Here is a 7,364-nt window from a genome sequence, read left to right on the forward strand (position 1 = left end):
AAATGGTTTACTGCAAAAGTGACCGTCATGCCATGGAGTTTGTTGATTGACTCATACCGGAAGTATACAACACGTATTGTGAGGATCATCAACTCGCTTCAAGCTTCTGGTTTACATAAATTTCAGTGTTTTGCTGTTTAAATTTTATGCTGGTTTATATCACGGTGTAGTATGGAGAATCTTAAGCCAACTCCTCGAGTCGTCTTAAGACTCGGGGGCGACATGGACATGACAAAACAAATGTTGCCAGTCTCGGTAATATTCAAGAACCCCAGGTCATTGGAGGGAAAAATAACCCGGCCCTGCAGGCTACTGCCCTATTGGTGAAAAATTCAAGGCCGTCAGAAAAATTTTGGCTTAAAAAAGTGTTTGGCAATCACAGAGTTCCGACTCAATAGAAGAATTCTGGGTTATCAGGAAAGATTCCCGTTCAAAATCCGGATCAAGGGGAATCTGTCTCCCACAAAGCTTTGAAGCTCTCAATATCTGTTTTAAATTTCCGGCTCAAGAAGAAATTTATCTCTCGCAAAGTTCGAGTTCTCAGAAAAAATTAAAGGTTGCCAAAGAGAACTTGCTGCCATGATGAGCGGTTCAAACATGGGTATCCTGCCTTATTGGCTTATCTTATTGCAAATCACTTGGGGGCTTCCTGCTCATTGAGCATAGATGTGACTACCCTCTTTATCCGGCTTGCACGCCTTATTACAAATTACATGGGGGCTTCCTGCTCAGTGAGCATTGCTATGACTACCCTTGGATCTGTCTTGTATGCCTTGATTGCATATTACTTGGGGGCTTCCTACTCATTAGGCATAGCTATGACTACCCTACTACTCTGGTTTGTGTGCCCGGTTTAAAAAATTATTTGGGGGCTTCCTGTTTAATGAATAAAGTTTGTTAACCCTTTTAATTGGCTTGGACGCCAGGTGTATTCACCAAAAATCCAGGTTATCCTGCCTTTGCATGCTTGCCACTCCGGCCAGGTAATCCTGGGATGACTCGCCGTACTCTTGTCAGTCAATCTTATAAAGACCCTGAACTTGTCAAAGTTAAAACAACGATTGGTCATGTGAGTCCCTGCTTACAGGTTTGAATTAAGGATTAACTCAGTGGCTATGCGGCCCTTGAATAGCTCTTGATATTGAGGCTTGGCAGCCTATGAAGGCCTTGTTTTTTTTTCTGATTTGTATTTGCTTTGAACTTTTTTCACGGTTCATCTATTATACCGTATTGATTTATGGTTTAAAATTGATTAGGGCTATGTCGCCTTGATCCTTGTGATTCATATTGGAATCTATTCGGAGTTTTGATAACCTGGTCTAGCTTTGGACGATAAGTCGCCAGTGTATTTTGATTGTGAACTTGGAGTTATGCGCTCTAAGTTTCTGGGCTGTTATCCTTACTGCATATGGCGATGTAAGCCGACAGTATGAACCGATTTCGCAGGCCATGTAGCCTTGATTATCTGAATCATCATTGAGCATCTTTGGGTTTGATAACCCGCCCTGATAGCGGACTTTAAGTCGCCGGGATATTTTGCCTTGAGAAATCAGAATGATGATATTTCATGACTCCGGGTTGATACTGGCTCCGGGTTATAAGCGCATATGAATACTTGGTTTGTCAGCCTCACTAGATGTGGCGATGTAAGCCGGCAACTTGAGCCAATGTTCCAGATATGTTTTTAAATATGCGAGGTTTGATAACCCGCTCTGACTTTGGATGATAAGTCGCCAGTATACTTTGGATTGCGACATTGGAATCATGCGCTTATTAATCTTTGGATTATCACCCTCAATACATATGGTGATATAAGCTGGCACTATGAGTCAATTCTACATGTATGATTTTCCTAGTTATATAAATATGCGAGGTTTGATAACCCGCCCTGGCTTTTGACCTTAGGTCGCCAGTATGTTTAGGATTGAATGGCCTTAATTCTAGTCTTTTCCATGATTGCATAAGACTATATTATGTTTGGGTTGTTACCCACCCTGGCTTTTGATGATAAGTGGCCAGGGCATATGTTGTTTAAACTTTGTGCAGAACATGCAGAGCTATGGCTTACATAAATGATTAAGTTCAAGCCTATCATTAAAGATTAAAATTGGTGTTTAAAAGGGTTATCAATTCTTGATTTTTACAAAGGCTGTAAGCCGCCGGGTTACAAAAATCCCGAAGTATAATGGATGCGCATTAAGTCGCCATTGGCCAAGAGCCGCCGGGTATTTAGCTCCAGATTTACTTGACAACAGATAAGGTATTCAAACCTTTAATAGCCAAACTTGGCTGGGTTTTCATTATGGTATTGAATGATTGAGGTTTTCATACCAGACTATATTATTCAAATATTTAATAGCCAACATGGCTGGATTTTTATTATGGTTATCAATAACCAGTATTATGATTGAGGTTTCAAAGCCGCTTCAGAGCAATGCTATTATTTAGTTATCCAATAATACCGGCTCATAGCAGAGAGCATGGTTCAATATATTGAATATGCAAAGGCATTCAGCAACATCAACCGGACAATGGATATAGTTTTATATTACAACGGAAGGAATAGTCCCAAGTCGCTGCAAGCACACAACCCGTCACTTGGGGCTACAGTATGGAAATCCCATGTCACTACAAGCATGCACCATGACACTTGGGGGCAAATGCAAGGTCATTTGTTTACTCGCCTTATTGAAGACCCGACTCATCACATCGTAATGAGCCGGCCCTTGGGGGCTACTAATTACTCCTGTCAAAGGTAACCGAAACTTGGAACCACATCATGTGCTATTATTTTCAATGAAGTACATACAAAGTCCCTGCTCATTATTGCATAATGACCCGGCCCTTGGGGGCTACACTGGTTGAAGTTTTTGTGAGCATAAGGCAATTACAAGTCCCAAGTTGCTGCAAGCAAGACAACCCGGTACTTGGGGGCTACATATGTGCAATATTCAGTTTATGACTAGTGACTAAGATGAACAACCTGGATTTCTTCAAGGTTGCGATCTTTACGTTGAAGCATGTCTTAAAGCTATAACTATGTTGCCCTCTTAAGACTTAGGGGCTACAGGCAATCATAACTCGGCAAGTTCTACATGATCAAGCCGGCTGAAAATCAGATGAGTATTTCAAGACAAATATTTTTGTTAAGCATTGGGAGCTGAATCAAATGAATTATTCTTCACAATATTTCTATGAGAAACTAATGTCAGCAATTGATTATGAAAATGGTCTATTGACCCAGACTTTTCAGAAGAAGGAAATGACAAGGACTTAAGGATGATCAGGTGCCAGTTCAGGAATTTTTTTAACCTGGAGCACAACCCGTCAAATATGTTCTTGTGTTTATTTTGCAGGATGATTTTAACATTGATAAATCCAAATTAAACTGGGGGCTAATGTCGGGGATATACCCCGCGGTGTAACCGGGTCGGATCTATGACCCGGCCGGACTTGGCGACTCACTGGTGACCCACCCTGACCCGGTGACTCACTAGTAACCCGCCCAGAGTTGGTGACTCATTGGTGACCCGGCAGGCGGGTCAGAGGAGCAACAAGACCCGGTGGCCCAGAAGGCGGTTCATGGAAGGCCGACTCATATCATGGTGGGCCGGCTTAAGAGGAAAGGCTTAAAGAGTTTTCCCCTACAAAGGAGGCAAGACTAGGATTCCACTTGTAATAGAGTAGTCCTAGTCCTACTAGGACTCCACAAGCAACCTGCCCCTCCAACTTTATAAGGACGGACAGGGCACCCCAAGAGGGACAGGTTTTCACAAGTTGAGACAGACAAGTCAATAGATCGAGAGAGAGAGAGAGAGAGAGAGAGAGAGAGAGAGGTAGCCAAAGAGCACCCTTGTAATCGTGAGCACCATGTAGTCTTTTACCTCTACCATGAGGGGCCAAACCTGGGTAAAAAACCTCGCGTCTCTCGTCCCACTCAACCCCTCTCAAGCTACTACATAGATGTGTTAGCCTCATGACTATGTCCTTTTCACGGGAACATCTGCCGTGACAAATCCATGACAAGAAGGATTAAGATGTTCTTATTGTTGCAAATCGGAATTATGTGCCCACACATTTTATTGTGCTTTATATAGATTGCAATCCTACATGCCCTATTATTCTTGGTAGACCTTTCCTTAGAACGATTGGTGCAGTTATTGATATGAAAGAAGGAAACATTAGATTTCACTTTACGTTAAGGAAGGGCCTGGAACACTTTCTAAGAAATAAAATTAAGTTGTCATATGAATCTATTATGAGGGCTAACTTATGGATTGCATACCAAATATGACAATACTTAGATCTATGCAATATGCCTAGCTAGGGGCGTAAAACAATAGCGCTTGTTGGGAGGCAACCCAATTTTATATTGTGTATTTTGTTTTTGCTTATGTTATTGAATAAATATGCAATATTACTTCTGTAATAATTGTGTTTTAGTGTTCTAGTTAGTCTTTGAGCCAAGTAAGACCTTTGGGATGATCTTGGGTGATAGTTGATTTGATTTTGCTAAAAACGAAAACTTTTGTGCCCAGTAGCAGAATTTTTAAAATTCAGTGGAGCATGATAAAATTCTGAATTTTTTACACAAGATTTATATACAAATTGCCAACGTTGTCCTAAGCTTTTAGAATTTTTGGGATTACATAATTTGGCAAAAATACAGATTACTACAGACTATTCTGTTTTTGACAGATTATGTTTTCATTATGTTGTTTGCTTATTTTGATGAATCTATGGGTAGTATCGGGGGGTATGAACCATGGAGAAGTTAGAATACAATAGAAGTGGTTATTTTCTTTGTTTCACTAATGTATGTCACGAGTTTTCTGTTGAGTGTTGTGTTGTGAAGTTTTCAACTTTTGGGTGAAGTTTTGATGGACTACGGAATTAGGAGTGGCAAGAGCATAAGCTTGGGGATGCCCAAGGCACCCCAAGGTAATATTCAAGGACACCCAAGCATCTAAGCTTGGGGATGCCCCGGATGGCATACTCTGTTTTGTCTTCAATCCATCGGTAAAATTACTTGAGGCTATATTTTTATTCACCACGTGATATGTGTTTTGCTTGGAGCGTCTTGTATTATATGAGATTTTACTTCTTAGTTTCCCACAATCATCCTTGCTGTACACACCTTTTGAGAGGGACACACATTAATCATGAATTTATTAGAATACTCTATGTGCTTCACTTATATTTTTTGAGCCAGGCAGTTGCTCTATTGCTTCACTTATATCTTTTTAGAGCACGGCGGTGGTTTTATTTTCAAGAAATTGATGAACTCTCATGCTTCACTTATATTATTTTGAGAGTCTTAAAAATAGTATGGCAATTTGCTTAGGTTATGAATTTAGTCCTAATATGATGGGTATTCAAGAGAGATATAATAAAAACTTTCATGAAGATCATTGAATATATGGGAAGTTTGATTTGTTGCATTTATTTTGAGATACGAAGATGGTGATATTAGAGTCATGCTAGAGAGTAATTGTGGATTAGTAAGAATATTTGTGTTAAGGTTTGCGATTCCTGAAACATGCATGTATGGTCTCTCGTTACGCGATGAAGTTGGAGCATGATTTATTTTTGATTGACTTCCTTATGAGTGGAGGTCGGGGACGAGTGATGGTCTTTTCCTACCAATCTATCCCCAAGGAGCATGTGTATTAGTACTTTTCTTTGATGGCTAATAAAATTTTGCAAGTATGTGAGTTCTTTATGACTAATGTTGAGTCGATTGGTTATACGCACTCTCACCCTTCCACCATTGTTAGCCTCTTTGGTACCGTGCATTGCCCTTGCTCACCTTGAGAGTTGGTGCAAACTTCGCCGGTGCATCCAAATCCTGTGATGTATTCCTCTCTTTCACACATAAGCCACCTTATATCTTCCTCAAAACAGCCACCATACCTACATATTATGGAATTTCCATAGCCATTCCGAGAGTTATTGCCATGCAACTTCCACTGTTCTATTTTATTATGGCACACACCATCATTGTCATATTGCTTTGCATGATCATATAGTTGACATAGTATTTGTGGCACAGTGCTTATATCTCCCACTCAGGACAAGCTCTATTACGCCGTATAGCTCTATTTCCAGCATGGAGAGAAGGTTTCCAACAACATAGCAGAATACGAGGGCCTGATAGCAGGCTTGAAGGCTACATCGGCCTTGGGGGTTAAGCACCTCATCATCAAGGGTGATTCATATCTCCTCGTCAACTTCTCCAACAAGGTGTACGAGCCAAAGGACAAGCACATGGAAGCGTATCTTGCGGAGGTCCGCAGAATGGAAAAGCAATTTTGGGGTTGGAGTTGCAGCATGTGCCCCGCCGCACCAATCAAGAGGCAGATGACATCGCCAGGAGGGCGTCCAGGCGGCTGCCTCAAGAGCCCAGCGTCTTCGAGGAACGACTCTTCAAGCTCTCGGCAGCACCGTCACTATCAAGTACAGCGCAGCCTCGGGAGGAACTCCCTCAACCACCTGCCTCAGTAGCTCCAGCCTATGGCCCGAACTCAGGAGCACGCTTGCTCCTGGCGCTGGAGCCTCAGGAGGGATGTTGGACTGTGGAACTCAAGGATTACCTTATGCAAGGGACTCTGCCAGAGAAGGAGGAGGACACAGAACACGTGGCGCGGCAGGCCACGACCTACTGCATCCAAGACGGAGAGCTCTACCGGAAGCGGCCAAATGATGTTTCCCTGCGTTGCATCTCCAGGGAGCAGGGGAAAGAGTTGTTGGTGGACATTCATGATGGAGACTGTGGGCACCACTCGTCACCATGGACCCTCGTCGGCAAGGTGTTTCGCAGTGGGTTCTATTGGCCTACAGCACTCAACGACGCAATCGAGCTGGTGAAGGCTTGTGAAGCCTGTCAATTCCACGCCAAGCAGCTTCATCAGCCGGCTCAGGGCCTGCAGACCATTCCACTCTCATGGCCATTTGCGGTTTGGGGGCTGGACATTTTGGGCCCATTTCCCCGGGCGCCAGGGGGCTATCGCTACCTCTATGTCGCCATTGACAAGTTCACCAAGTGGGCAGAGGTGGAAGCTGTCCGCACCATCCTGGCTGGTTCAGCAGTCAAGTTCATCAAGGGCCTCGTGAGCCGGTTTGGGGTGCCTAATCGCATCATCATCGATAATGGTTCGCAGTTCGCCAGCAATCTCTTCAAAACATATTGTGCTAACCTTGGAACGCAGATATGCTACGCTTCGGTGGCACACCCTCGGAGCAACGACCAGGCTGAGCGTGCCAACACTGAGGTCCTGAAAGGCCTCAAAACCAGGACCTTCAAGAAGAAGCTGGAGGCCTGCGGCAGGGGCTGGTACGACGAGCTCCAGTCCGTGTTGTGGTCC

Source organism: Triticum dicoccoides, chromosome 7B (genome assembly GCF_002162155.2).
Source record: "Triticum dicoccoides isolate Atlit2015 ecotype Zavitan chromosome 7B, WEW_v2.0, whole genome shotgun sequence".
NCBI classification, from domain to species: Eukaryota; Viridiplantae; Streptophyta; class Magnoliopsida; order Poales; family Poaceae; genus Triticum; species Triticum dicoccoides.